The sequence below is a fragment of the Protopterus annectens genome, chromosome 5.part0, assembly GCF_019279795.1.
Source record: "Protopterus annectens isolate FY-2018-M chromosome 5.part0, PAN1.0, whole genome shotgun sequence".
Taxonomy (NCBI): Eukaryota; Metazoa; Chordata; order Ceratodontiformes; family Protopteridae; genus Protopterus; species Protopterus annectens.
Genome location: NC_056735.1, coordinates 1,230,044,559 through 1,230,058,620, shown reverse-complemented (window position 1 = coordinate 1,230,058,620; position 14,062 = coordinate 1,230,044,559). Strand labels below are relative to the sequence as shown.

The 14,062-nt window shown below is 46.2% G+C and overlaps 1 protein-coding gene across 2 annotated transcripts in view; it reads left to right on the top strand.

Annotated features, from left to right (window-relative positions):
* Nucleotides 1–14,062, top strand: part of LOC122801610 (CLK4 associating serine/arginine rich protein) — a 1,938,306-nt gene that overhangs the window by 589,878 nt on the left and 1,334,366 nt on the right. The gene's annotated exons all lie outside the window — the stretch shown is intronic.

Genomic DNA, 14,062 nt, shown 5'->3' with positions numbered 1-14,062 from the left:
AGGCCATCTCCAAGCAGACTGTTTCAAAGTGGATAGGTCACTGCATTTGTTTCTGCTACTTACAGCATGGCAAACCTAAGGGCATTAGGCCACATTCAACCAGAGATGCAGCCACTTCTGCAGCCTTTCTCAGGGGAGTACCAACCAAAGACATTTTAGAGGCTGCTACTTGGAGTTCAGTGCATACCTTTACAAAACATTACAATCTGCCACTTTACTTTAAATCCAGGGTAGGCTTTGCCATGCAGTTCTGCAGGACCTCATAGCCGCTCCTAATGCTGTTTAGATCCAGCCCCCCAACCATACCTTTGGGACTCAACCCAAATGTAATGACTGCAACAGTGAAACACGAAGAACATAGTACAGTTGTGTACACTTACCATAAATGTAGATGTTCGAGTGTATTCACTGTTGCAGTCCAGGTTCCCCACCCGCCATCCCCCTTATTTTTGCTGGAACTTATCTTTGCTGCTCTAATCTGTACAACCTAGGTGGTGTATTTGCTTATAGATGAAGGTAAAGCTTAGTTTTGGTGCATGTTTGTTTTATTTACATAATTTTAGCCTACCCTTTTGGGGACACCTGAAATCTGGAGCAAGAAAAACTGAATAAAATGGCGTCGGCTGCATCTTTTAATACCCCCTGTCGACTTGACGTCAGGGAAGAGGCGTTAGCAACCAACGCAGGACCCAAGACTTTGGAATTCAGGCCGACTGAGGGCAACCTGCCAGCAGGATAACCCAAATGTAATGACTGCAACATAGAATTCACTCGAGCATCTACATTTATGGTAAGTGTACACAATTGTACTTTAACATACCTTCCATAAGAAAAACAAAATGTTTGGTAAACAAAGAACCAATAGAACTATCTTCACTAACAATTTCCCAAGCCTGTCTAACTATCCTTTCCAAAACAGAGGATAATTCAGAATATCTGGTAACGAAAAATAATTTCTCATCTTCATTCTTCTTGTACATAACTCCATTCTCCATTATAACTCCTAGCTGTCTTAGTGTGACCCTCCATATAATCCATAATTTTATTCCTTGCCTTTTATAATATTCTGTCATCATAACCTCTGACTTGTAATCTATCTTACAGCTCATTTAAACAAATTTCCTTTAACCTAACTTCAGAGGTATTATTGAAAATCTTTTTGAATTCTCCATATGGCAGTGACTCAATGAGGTGAGGGGGTGCATGCTAGTGGCATGTAAAAAATTGATAACAGCTGTCGGTTTCCTATATGCTTTATGCTAAATCCTCTGCTTACTATCCACATAGAAAACTACATCCAAAAATGAGATACTAAATCTATCCGTACCCCCAAGTAAATTTCAATCCATGTGGGTTGTTAAGGACTCCCATGAATTCCAAAAATTCTTTTTCATTACCTTTACAAATAAATAGCAAATCATCTGTGTATCTTTTGTATTAGAGCATTAGACAGATGGGGTAAAAAAGTGTACACCTCTGCTACTCTTGCTATTAGAGCTTTAAATTGTCAGTTCCACATACTGAAATATTAGCAACATACTATGGAACTCTTCAAACGAAAAATATCTTCTTTTCCTGTTTGTGCAGAAAATAGAGTTACAAGAGTTAGTGCATTCTGCAAGTCAAGTAACCAAGCACACCGTACAGTGTGGTTTTGGCGCCCTAGAAGCATCTTGCAGAGCAGCAGTTACTGGTTCTGTCCTTAGAAGTCATGCTTGGCTTAAGGAACAGACCTTGCCAGACCATGTCAAATCCAAATTATTGGGCGCACCCTTGAACAAAGACACCTTATTTGGCACCAAGGCAGAAGAGGTCTTAAAAAAGATGGAAGAAAAAGCTAAATCTGTACAGACAGTTAAAGACTTCTTACAGGTGCAGCTACTGAGGTTTAGTAGGCATTGCTTCTCCAAGTACTCACCCTTTCCTACCACCTCCAGACCATTTCAGCCCAGACCCAGGGGAAGCAGATCCCCCAGACAACAGCCTCAGGGAATGCAGAGATCTAAGCAATGGGAGTTCCTGTTCTTCAGAAACAGGGAGTGCAAGGCCACCTCTTATGGTAAGAACTTTCAGTGACTTTAAACTTCCACCCCCCTCCCTCTGCCCGCCTGCTCGTGCCCCTAGGAGGAAAACTCTCCTTCCATGCAAGCAAGTGGGCCACTATTACCAGCGACCGCTGGGTTCTCAACATAGTGTCCCAGGGATACAAATTTTATTTCCACACTCTGCCAACCCCAAAAGGGTTCCCATGTCTTCCTCCAAACCAGCGTCAGAGGCCAAAAGCAAGCCCTTTCCCTGCTCTCCATGAGGGCAATAGAGCATGTTTCTGCAGAACAGATAGGCCAAGGTTTCTCCTCCAGACTCTTCCTGGTACCCAGAAAAGAGGACACATGGCGCCCCATCCTCGATCTATTCATTCTAAACACCTTTCTGGTGATACCAAAGTTCAAAATGCTGACTCTCTAGCAGCTTCTACCTATGCTTTCCAAGGATGTTTGGTTAGCCACCCTAGACCTAAAAGAGGCCTACCTACACGTCCCAATCAGGGAATCATGCAGGAATACCTACATTTCAGGGCAGGATCTATGCACTTTCAGTTCTCTGCACTTCCCTTTGGCTTATCAACTGCTCCCAGAGTTTTCACAAAATGTCTGGCTCCCGCCATTGCTTTTTGCAGACAAAGAAATATTCAAATTTACCCATACTTAGACGACTGCCTAATTCAGGCAGACAGGTAAAGCTGCTTCAGCACCTGACCTTTGTAAAGGACCTACTGACCTCCCTGGGGTATACTATCAACAAAAATAAATCAAAACTAGTCCCCACACAAAAAATTGTATTCCTGGGAGCAAGCCTGGACACAGCATCCCAGATGGCATTCCTCACTCCAGAAAAACAAGCGTACCTGACAGGCTACTTCTCTCAACTGGCCACCAGAACCCAGTTATCAGTAAGGACAATCCTGCACGATCTAGGGTTCATGCCGTCTTGCATTCTACTCATTCCATATGCTAGACTGCATATGAGGAAACTGCAATGGTACCTAAAAAGCCTTTGGTGTCAGTACTCTCCAGACCTGGAAACTCTTATGCCAGTGATGCCTTGTCTAAGGAAAGATTCCCACGCCGCCCGGACCATCACCACAGACGCATCAGACTATCCCTGGGCTGCTCACGTGGATGGCAGGTGCATTCAGGGCCTGTGGAGCTCAAACCAAGTACATCTGCACATCAACCAAAAAGAGATGTTAACTGTTCAGCATGCCCTGACAGCTTTCAGACCCCTACTCGCCCCGGGGCCTCTATTGATCAAAACAGACAACACCACAGTGATGTGGTATATCAACAAGCAGGGAGGGACTCACTCTTTATCCTCTCTGCAGGCTCCTCATGACCCTTTGGCACATGGACTCAACCGTGCACCTACATCTGTTAGCACAATTCCTGCCAGGCTATCTAAACTCTCTGGCAGACAACTTGAGCAGGTACCTGCTAAACCCACACGAATGGCACCTAGACCACAGAACCTTCACCCCTGTAATCCAGAAAAGGGGCACCCCGAAGATCGACCTCTTTGCCTTCCACTCCAATCATCAGCTCAGCAAATTCTTTACCAGGGAACCTCACAGCAAGGCCTGAAAAGTGGATGCTGTTTCCTTCCAGTGGGTAAACCTCTCAGTCTGTGCATTTCCCCCTCTGCCACTCATTTCATGGGTACTGCTCAAAGTAAGGGAGGAAAAATCGAGGGCAGTCCTGATTGCCCCAGACTGGCCATGCCAGCACTGGTACCTACTGCTGCGCAGCCTGTCACCTACCTCAGATCCCAAACACTCCTGACCCAGAGGAATGGAGAATTCATGCATCCCCAATTGCAGACCCTCAATGTGGCAGCCTGGCTTATTCCCTGACCTCTCCTCAAGCTTCCAGCCTAAGCAGGCATGATGTCCTTCAAGGATGCATCTGCAGTCCTAACAAATGGGTTGTCCTGCGTCAGGCAGCCCTTCGGTCGGCCGGATTCCAAAGTCTGGGTCTGGCCTCGGCTGATGTCACACTTCACCCGACGTCATAGCTGCTTGGGTATAAAGGCATCAGCCGACGCCATTTTCCTCAGTCTTTCTTGCCGCGCGGTGCCCGAAGCAGAAGCTGTTCGCAAGTGCCGGTCGGTCAGATCCAGAGATTTCAGCTTACCGAAGACTTCTAAAAAGCTAAGTACCCCGTTGGGGACTCTTTCTTGCCTCAGCCGATGTCAGACAAAGTAAATAATTGTTTAACTTGTGGGAAACAAATACCTCATAAGGATTTCCACTCGTACTGCCTTCCTTGCTTAGGCCCAGACCACGACGTATTAGCTTGTTCATGTGCCTCCTTCAACCGACGAACTCTTAGACGTCGGTCAGAGTTCGCTGAAGAGTTTTTTGGCTCCACTTTTGCATATAAAATGCCGTCGGAGACTCCGACTACACTTTTAGGTAAAAAACGCAAAGAAAAGGACCGACACTCGCGGCCCGCGGTTTCGGCTGAAACCACTGTCAGGCCTACCGCGAGTGTCTCGGTTTCGGCTGAAACCGAGTCCTCGGTTCTCCCTTCGGCCGAAAGCATGCCTCCGATAACCGAGGCCACACAGGCCATGGCTGAGTCGGCTACAGAAATTCCTTCTGAAGTAGCAGGCACACAAGAGTTGTCTGACACTATTCCGTTGGACATCTCTACTCCTGCACGTGGGGCAGCTAGACCCCCTGCTTCTATGTCTATCAAGGCTTTCTCCAGGGCTAAAGCAGCCAAACTTTCCAAGGCCTTACCTTCAAAAGCCCCCCCTCACAGGCCTACCTCCAGTTCACAGATCCTCAGCCTTGCTGAGGACCTTATTTCTTTGATCAGGGGATCCCATCCTCACCCAGACAGGGCCTCACAACCCCCTCCTGATAAGAGGCCTAGGACTGAACCCCCTGAACCTCTGTCCTCTGACTATTCCTCGGATGGTTCAGATGATTCAGACCATCAGGAAGGCCCGTACACACCTTATGAGGACTCTGATGCAGAGGATTCCATTCCTTCTGCCTCTCCTCCAGAAGAATTTTCTTTTGGGGAAACCCTTCACTCCATGAGGGAACACTTCCAATGGCAGGGTCAGGATTTTTCAGATTCGAGGAAAAGGCTAAGGACTTTTTTACACTTACCACAGCATAGGCCTTTAGCCATTCCACCTGTACTTTCAGTTGTTGATGATGCATATAATGATGCAGTACTACCCCTGATTCTCTTCCCCCGGCCCCTGCAAAGCCTGACAGATACTACAGGGTCCCGGATACTCACTACCACTTGTATAAGGCTCATGCTGCAGACCCAGAAACCATCTCTCAGGGCCCTAAGGGTGTTGCAGCTGCCTCTGCCAAAAACCCACTCCCATCTGAAAGGGAATCTAGAGCATTAGAGAGATGGGGTAAAAAGGTTTATACATCTGCTACTCTTTCTGCGAGGGCTTTAAACTGTCAATTTCACATGATTCAGTATCAGGAATTTTTGCTAGATCAACTGAATAAAAAACTGGCCTCTCCTGAACCTTTAGACCGTAAGTCCCTTCAGGATTTGGTACACAATTCTCAGCAGGTCAGTAATCATTTCTTAAAATGTGGCTATGATGCACTGGAGGCTTCATTTAGATCAGCTATGACTGGAGCAGTAATTCGAAGGCATGCCTGGTTCAAAGAACAATCATTACCAGACCATGTTAAGTCTAAACTCCTGGATGCCCCTATGGAGAAGCGAAGTTTGTTTGGCTCCCCTGCACAGGAGGTTCTAAAGAAAGTGGAAGAAAAAGCAAAATCTGTCCAAACAGTCAAGGATTTTTTGCAGGTCCAACCTCCAAGGTTTAGCAGAAATTGGCCTTCAAAGAATTGGTCCTTCCCAGACAGCTCCAGAGCACAGAGAGGCAGAAATAGACGCCCAAGAGGCAGAGGTCAATCTAGGGGTGCCTATAGGGGTCGTCAGTGGCACCCTGCCAGCCAAGGAAGTGCCGCCACAGCTGCGACTGCAACCACTTCTACAGGACAGACACAATGACTTGGCTCTGATTCCGCCTACCAGGGAACAACTGGAAGCACCCTTGGGTGGAAAACTAGCCTTATTCTCAAGAAATTGCCATTGTATTACAGGAGACAAATGGACTTTACAAACAATAGACAAGGGCTACAGGTTTCACTTCCACACTACCAAAAAAGAGAGGAATGCCAAACCTTCCACCAAATCAGAAATCAGAGGCTCTAAAGCAAATCATCAGTTTACTAAAGATGAGAGCAATAGAAAAAGTACCATCTATGGAACAAGGCCAAGGATTTTACTCCAGACTATTCCTTGTACCAAGAAAAGAAAATCAATGGAGGCCTATTCTAGACTTGTCCGCACTGAACACATACCTCATTGTTCCAAAATTCAAAATGCTGACACTACAGCAACTTCTTCCCATGTTGGGCAAGGAGTCTTGGCTGGTGACTCTAGATCTCAAGGAGGCATACCTGCACGCCCCTATACGACCAGATTGCAGAAGACACCTCAGATTTCTTGCAGGATCAGAGCATTATCAATTCTCAGCATTGCCCTTTGGCTTATCTACTGCGCCCAGAGTATTCACGAAATGCCTGGCATCAGTAATTGCTCACTGCAGGCTTCAGGGAATTCAAATCTACCCATACCTGGACGACTGCATAATACAAGCGGACAACAAGACAAAATTAATACAGGATTTGGCCTATGTCATTCAACTCCTACAAGCCTTGGGATACACAGTCAACATACAAAAGTCAAGACTAGTGCCATCTCAAAGGATAACATTTTTGGGGGCAGAACTGGACACAATAACTCAGATGGCTTTTCTCACAGAGGAAAAACAAAAGCAACTACCAGTCTATTTCATGGCATTAACAAGACTAACTCAGCTTACTGCAAGGAAAGTCCTGCAGGCCCTGGGTTACATGGCATCCTGCATAATATTGATCCCACATGCCAGGCTGCATATGAGAAAGTTACAATGGTACCTAAGGAATGTATGGTCTCAGCACAGACACAGTCTAGAAGCCCAGATACCAATCATTCCATGTCTGAAAAAAGAATTCCTGTGGTGGGCTCAGGCCTGTCAGATGAACAGAGGATTGCCTTTCCACAAACCACATCCAAGGCAGACCATTACCACGGACGCCTCAGACCTAGGCTGGGGGGCACACATGGAAGACAAGTGCATTCGAGGCCTATGGTCCCAAGACCAGCTGAATCTACACATAAGCCTAAAGGAGATGCTGGCAGTGAAGCATGCAATAGAGGCATTCAGACCATTCATCCAGCAAGGACACCTGCTGATAAGGACGGACAATACCACAGTCATGTGGTACATCAACAAACAGGGAGGCACACATTCTTACCCTCTATGCCGGACGGCAATGGACCTGTGGAACTTGGCCCTGAATCTCAACATCCAACTGCAGGCCAAATTTGTACCAGGAAAAGAAAATTCACTAGCAGACAGCTTAAGCAGGACTACCACGGATGCTCACGAATGGATGCTGCATCCAGATATCTTCAAAACCTTAACAGAGAAATGGGGAATGCCAGAGATAGACCTGTTTGCCTCCCCACACAACCGCCAACTGAAGAAATTCTGCTCAAGAGTATACCACCCACTTGCCTGGAGGGTGGACTCCCTTTCTTTCAGCTGGAAGGACCTGACAGTGTATGCCTTCCCACCTCTTCCTTTGATGTACAAAGTCCTTCTGAAGATCAGAGAGGAACGGCCAAAGGTAATTCTGATAGCTTCAGACTGGCCAAGGCAACATTGGTACCCGCTACTAAGAAGCATGTCTCGGACGCATTCATGGCATCTTACCTCTATGCCCTCTACTTCTAACGCAGAACAACTACAAGACCCTGCATCCAAACTTAAAAACACTGCAGCTAACTGCTTGGAAAATTGCATAAAACCAAACCAGCTTGATTTATCTCAGAGGGTCAAGGACATTATCCTGGAGGCTCGCAGACCCTCCACAAGGAAAACATACTCAGCCAAATGGAAAAGATTCCTCATTTGGAGTGCAGAAAAGGGAGAAAATGCTACACTAGCAAACCTGGCACACATCCTGGAATACTTAGCAGAACTGTTCCATAATGGCCTGTCCTACTCTTCCATTAAGATACATGCATCAGCAATTTCAGCAGAGTACAACATGGATCCCCCTGTCTTCTCTCATCCTCTCCTCAGACAATTTTTGAGAGGGATCAAAATGTAAAGCCTCCAAGGAAACCACCTTTACCTGCATGGGATCTCAATTTTGTGCTAGAAAAATTAACACTTCCCCCTTTTGAACCAGCAGCAACAGCAGACTTACAGTTCTTATCTTGGAAAACTGCTTTCCTGCTAGCAATCACTTCAGCAAGAAGGATATCTGAATTACAGGCATTAATGGCAGTGCAGCCTTTCCTTATCTTCCATCAGGATAGAGTATCTCTGAGAACCAATCCTACTTTTATGCCAAAGGTGGTATCCAGGGTATCTTTGAACCAAGCTATACATTTACCTACATTCTTCCCCAACCCACAGAGCAGGGGGAAAAACTACTACACACCTTGGATGTACACAGGCAGCTGCGCTACTATCTGGACAGAACCAAGGCCAGCAGAAAAACTGACCAGCTTCTGGTAGCATATGCAACAGGAGTGCAAGGAAAAGCAATTTCAAAACAGACAATCTCAAAATGGATAGGAAATTGCATTCGATTCTGCTACTCATTTCATGGAAAGACAACTCCTGAAAATATCAGGCCTCACTCCACAAGAGCTACAGCCACCACTACAGCTTTCCTATGGGGAGTGGCTACCAAAGACATTTTAGAAGCTGCTACTTGGAGCTCCGTGCATACATTTGCCAAGCATTATAATCTTCCTTTATACTCCAGATCCCGAGCAGGTTTTGCAGCTGCTGTTTTACAAGGGATCTTAACTACACCATCATTATCTTAGTGCCTCCTCCCCCAGTTTGGCTATGGTATTCTACCCATTTGTTAGGACTGCAGATGCATCCTTGAAGGACATAGTACAGTTTTGTACCTACCATAAATGTAGATGTCCGATAGGTATGCATCTGCAGTCAGGATTACCCACCCTCCTTCCCCTCTGTGGTATTCCTAGGGTACTTACCCCTCATTTAGCTAGCTGGGGGAATCTATTATGGTGTATTTGTTTGTATGTATATATTTTTTGCTCTCTACTGTTTGGAATTATCTGCATTTATCCAAATTTAGCCTTCCTAGAGGGCACCTGGCATCTGGGGCAAGAAACACTGAGGAAAATGGCGTCGGCTGATGCCTTTATATCCAAGCAGCTATGACGTCGGGTGAAGTGCGACATCAGCCGAGGCCAGACCCAGACTTTGGAATTCGGCCGACTGAAGGACTGCCTGAGGCAGGACAACCCATTTGTTAGGACTGCAGATGCATACCTATCGGACATCTACATTTATGGTAGGTACAAAACTGTACTTTCTAGATGCCCCAGCACTAGAAAATCCTATGCTGACGAGTGGAAAAGATTTTGCACCTGGATCCAGCATAAGGGAGCTGGAATGGCACAGCTCTTCCTACCTCTTATCCTGTATTACTTGGCAGACCTACTATTCAGGGGTCTACCTTCTTATCTATTAAAATTCATGCCTCAGCCATCTCTGCTCATTTCACCACAGAGCCACCTCTCTTCTCACACCCTGTCATTAAACAGTTCCTAAGAGGGGCTAACAACTTAAGGTCACCTAGAAGAGCTCCTACCCCAGCTTGGGACCTTAACTTTGTGTTCGAAAAGTTCACCCTGCCCCCATTTGAACCTGCCTGGTCAGCAGAGTTAAATTTTTTCTCTTGGAAGACAGCCTTGCTTCTGGCCATCACTTCAGCTAGAAGAATATCAGATCTACAAGGACTTATGGCTGTAGAGCCCTTCATCATTTTCCATACTGACAGGGTCTCCTCGGGGCTAACCCATCCTTCATTCCTAAAGTGGTGCCCAGTGTGGCTCTCAACCAATTCATTTATTTGCCCACCTTGTTCCCTAACCCACAAAACAAGGGGGAAAGGATTCTGCACTCTCTAGATGTGCACAGACAGCTCAGATTTGACCTAGACAGGACTAAGTCTTTTAGAAAAACTGATCGATTGCTAGTCAGTGTCGCTGCATGAGCAGAGGGCAGTCATTCTCCAAATGCATAGCACACTGCATCCATTTCTGCTACATACAGCATACCACCCCCAAAGGTGGTCAGGACACATTCCACCAGAGCAACCTCCACCTATGCAGCTTTTCTCAGAGAGGTCCCCACCAGGGACAACCTGGAGGCTGCAACATGGACATCTGTTCTTACCTTCACCAAGCATTACCACCTGCTTATCTTCTCCAAATCCAGGGCAGGCTTTGCCACCGCAGTCTTGCAGGGCATCCTAGCCAGCCCCCAGTCTTCTTGTCTACCTCCACCCTTTTCTTCAGCTTTGGGAATCAACCCAAATGTGATGACTGCAACAGTGAAACACGGAGAACATAGTACAGTTGTGTACACTTAGCATCAATGTAGATGTTCAAATGTATTCACTGTTGCAGTCCTGGATGTTCTTCATGTTTCACTGTTGCAGTCATTACATTTGGGTAATCCTGCTGGCAGGTTGCCCTCAGTCGACCTGAATTCCAAAGTCCTGGGTCTTGCGTCTGTTGCTGTTGCCCCTTCCCTGACGTCAGGTCGTCAGGGGTATAAAAGATGCAGCTGACACCATTTTCTTCAGTTTTTCTTGCCCCGCAGTGCCCGAAGCAGAAGCAGTTCGCAAGTGCCGGTTGGCTGACTCCTGAGATTTTCGTGTTCGCGTTTCAGATCCGAAGTCTTCATTAAAAGCTAAGTACCCCATTGGGGAAACTTTTTTTCTTGCTCCAGACCGATGTCAGAAAAAGTTAATAATTGTATTTCTTGTGGGAAGCAAATACCTCATAAGGACTTTCATTCTTACTGTATTGCTTGCCTAGGCCCTGACCACGACGTTTCAAGTTGTCGGTTTTGTGCTAGATTTAACCAACGCACTATTAAGCGTTGGTACGATTTTGCACTAAGCTATTTTGGGCGCAGATTTAATTATACAGTGTCGTCGGATAGCCATCCGACTACTGGAGTTCACAAAAAGCGCAAAGAAAAAGAAAAAAACAGGCAACCAAGGTCCAAAACCGATGAAGCTTCTCCTAAGCCAGTCGCCGGTTCTCAGTGAGGCGCTTTCGCAGCCCCTGACGCCCGCTACTTTAGAGTCGCAGGCCGCTACTGACGCCCACGTGGAGTCGGGCAGGCCGCTGGAAACTCAAGGTATTGGAGCCTCAGAGACTATTCCCTCCGATGGGTCCGGAGCCGCTGAGCAGGCATCGGCTTCTGAGGGTGTTTTCAGACCTAAACAATTATACATTAAACCGACTACAGCTTCAAAGGCAAAGACTAAAGCTCCTTTAAAGGCAAAGAAACAAGTTCACCAGCCACATGGACAGACCTCCATGCCCAAAAAACAGATGCTCAAAATGGCCGAAGACTTAATTACCTTGATCAGGGGTTCCCATCCCCCTCATAATAAGAGGCCTAGGCAAGAGACAGACTATGAATCTTCAGATCAGGTTTCCATTTTCTCAGATTCCTCTTCTGATCAGGAATATTCTCTCCCCCATGAGGATTCTGATGCTGAAGAGTCTATTCCTTCAGCTTCTCCTCCTGAGGACTATTCCTTTGGGGAAACCTTGCATACCACGAAGGGAGCATTTCCACTGGGAGAGCCAAGATTTTTCAGAATCTAAAAAGAGGCTCAGGGACTTACTTCTACTACCTCAACCCACTGTGTTAGACATTGTAGATGATGTGTTTTCAGAGTCTAGTCTGACCCCTGACTCCTTACCTCCAGCTCCTGTTAAGCTTGACAGATACTACAGGGTTCCTGACTCTCATAAATTCCCTTTCAGAAACCCTGCTGCTGACCCAGAAACTATTTCTCAGGTTCCCAAAGGGGGGGTTAAGGCTTCCACAGCAAAAAACCCTACCCCCTCTGACAGAGATTCTAGGGCACTGGCTAGATGGGGAAAAAAGATTTACACATCTGCTACCTTGGCTGTAAGGGCCTTAAACTGTCAGTTTCATATGCTCAAATATCAGCAATATGTCATGACACTGCTTAAACAAAAAAATGTTGGTAAATTCTGAATGTGCAGAAAACAAAGAAATGCAGGATTTATTGAATGCAGCTGAACAAGTTGGAAAGCAATGTGGTTTTGATTCTCTGGAGGCCTCCTGCAGGGCCGCTGTTACGGGTTCTGTAATTGAGGCATGCTTGGTTAAAGGAACAAAATCTGCCTGATCATGTCAAAGCTAAATTATTAGATGCACCATTACAGCATGATACCTTGTTTGGTGTTAAGGCAGAAGAGGTGTTAAAGAAATGGAGGACAAAGCTAAATCTATGCAAATGGTCAAAGATTTTTTTACAAGTACAGCCACCTAGGTTTAGCAGACACTGGCCTACAAAGAATTTGGTTTCTTTCCAGTGTCAGAGAGACCTCAAAGGGGCAGATCCAGACACCCTAGAGGCAGATTCCAGCCGCAAGGTTCATACAGGTCTAAGCAATGGGGTGATTCTAACTCCAAAGTTGGAGAAGACAAATCACAACCATACAGGAAACAGTCCCAATGACTTCCCCCTGCCTGCACCAAGCACTTATCTACTGGCAGCACCCTTGGCGGGAAAATTAGCACTTTTTTCTCAAAATTGGCACATTATAACCCAGGGCAAATGGGTTATAGACAGTGTCACAAGGCTACAGTTTTCACTTCCGTACCCTGCCAAAGGCAAACGGTCGGCCAGAACTGCGAAAAAAATCAATGGGCAGAGGCTCAAAAACAAGTCTCATCCCTCATGGACATGGGGGCTATTCAACAAGTGCCACAGCAAGAGCAGGGACAAGGATTTTACTCAAGACTGTTCTTGGTACCCAGAAGGGACAAAGCATGGAGACCAATAATGGGACCTATCTATTCTAAACACTTTCCTGGATATAGCAAAATTCAAGATGTTGACCTTGCAGCAGCTTCTGCCCATGCTGGGCAGAAAGGCTTGGCTCATCACTTTAGACCTAAAAGAGGCATACCTGCATGTCCCAATCAGACAATCATGCAGAAGATACCTCAGATTCAAGGCTGGTTCAAAGCATTACCGATTCTCTGCACTGCCCTTTGGGTTATCTACTGCGCCCAGGGTCTTCTGCTTTCTGCAGACAAAGAGGAATACAAATATATCGTTACTTGGACGACTGCCTCATTCAAGCAGAGAGCAAGAACATTCTACTACAGCATCTGGCGTTTGTGAAAAGACTTTTAACATGTCTAGGGTACACAGTCAATGGAAAAAAATCAAGACTAGTACCCTCTCAAGAGATAATATTCCTGGGTGCAAGCTTAAATGCAACTTCCCAGATGGCTTATCTCACGCCAGGCAAACAAAGGCAACTTGACTACCTATTTCAAGGAAGTGGCAACAAAGGCCCAGTTATCTGCAAGAAAAATTCTGCAGGCTTTGGGCTTCATGGCATCCTGCATCCTACTTATTCCATATGCAAGACTGCATATGAGGACACTTCAGTGGTACCTAAAAAGTGTCTGGACACAACATTGCCACAGCCTGGAAACAATGATTACTCTCATTCCCTCCCTGCAACAAAAGTTAAGATGGTGGGCAAAGGCTTGTCACCAAAACAAGGGACAGCCATTCTCACTACCCCCAGCCAAGCAGAACCTAACAATGGATGCATCAGATTATGCCTGGGGGCCCACATGGCAGGAAAAGGCATTCAGGGCACCTGGTCCACAAATCAAATGCATCTACATATCAATCAAAAAGAGATGCTAGCTGTTCAAAATGCCCCGACAGCCTTCAAGGACCTAATTCATCCGGGACAACTACTGATAAAGACAGACAATACCACGGTCATGTGGAACATAAACAAGCAGGGGGGCACGCATTCTTACCCCC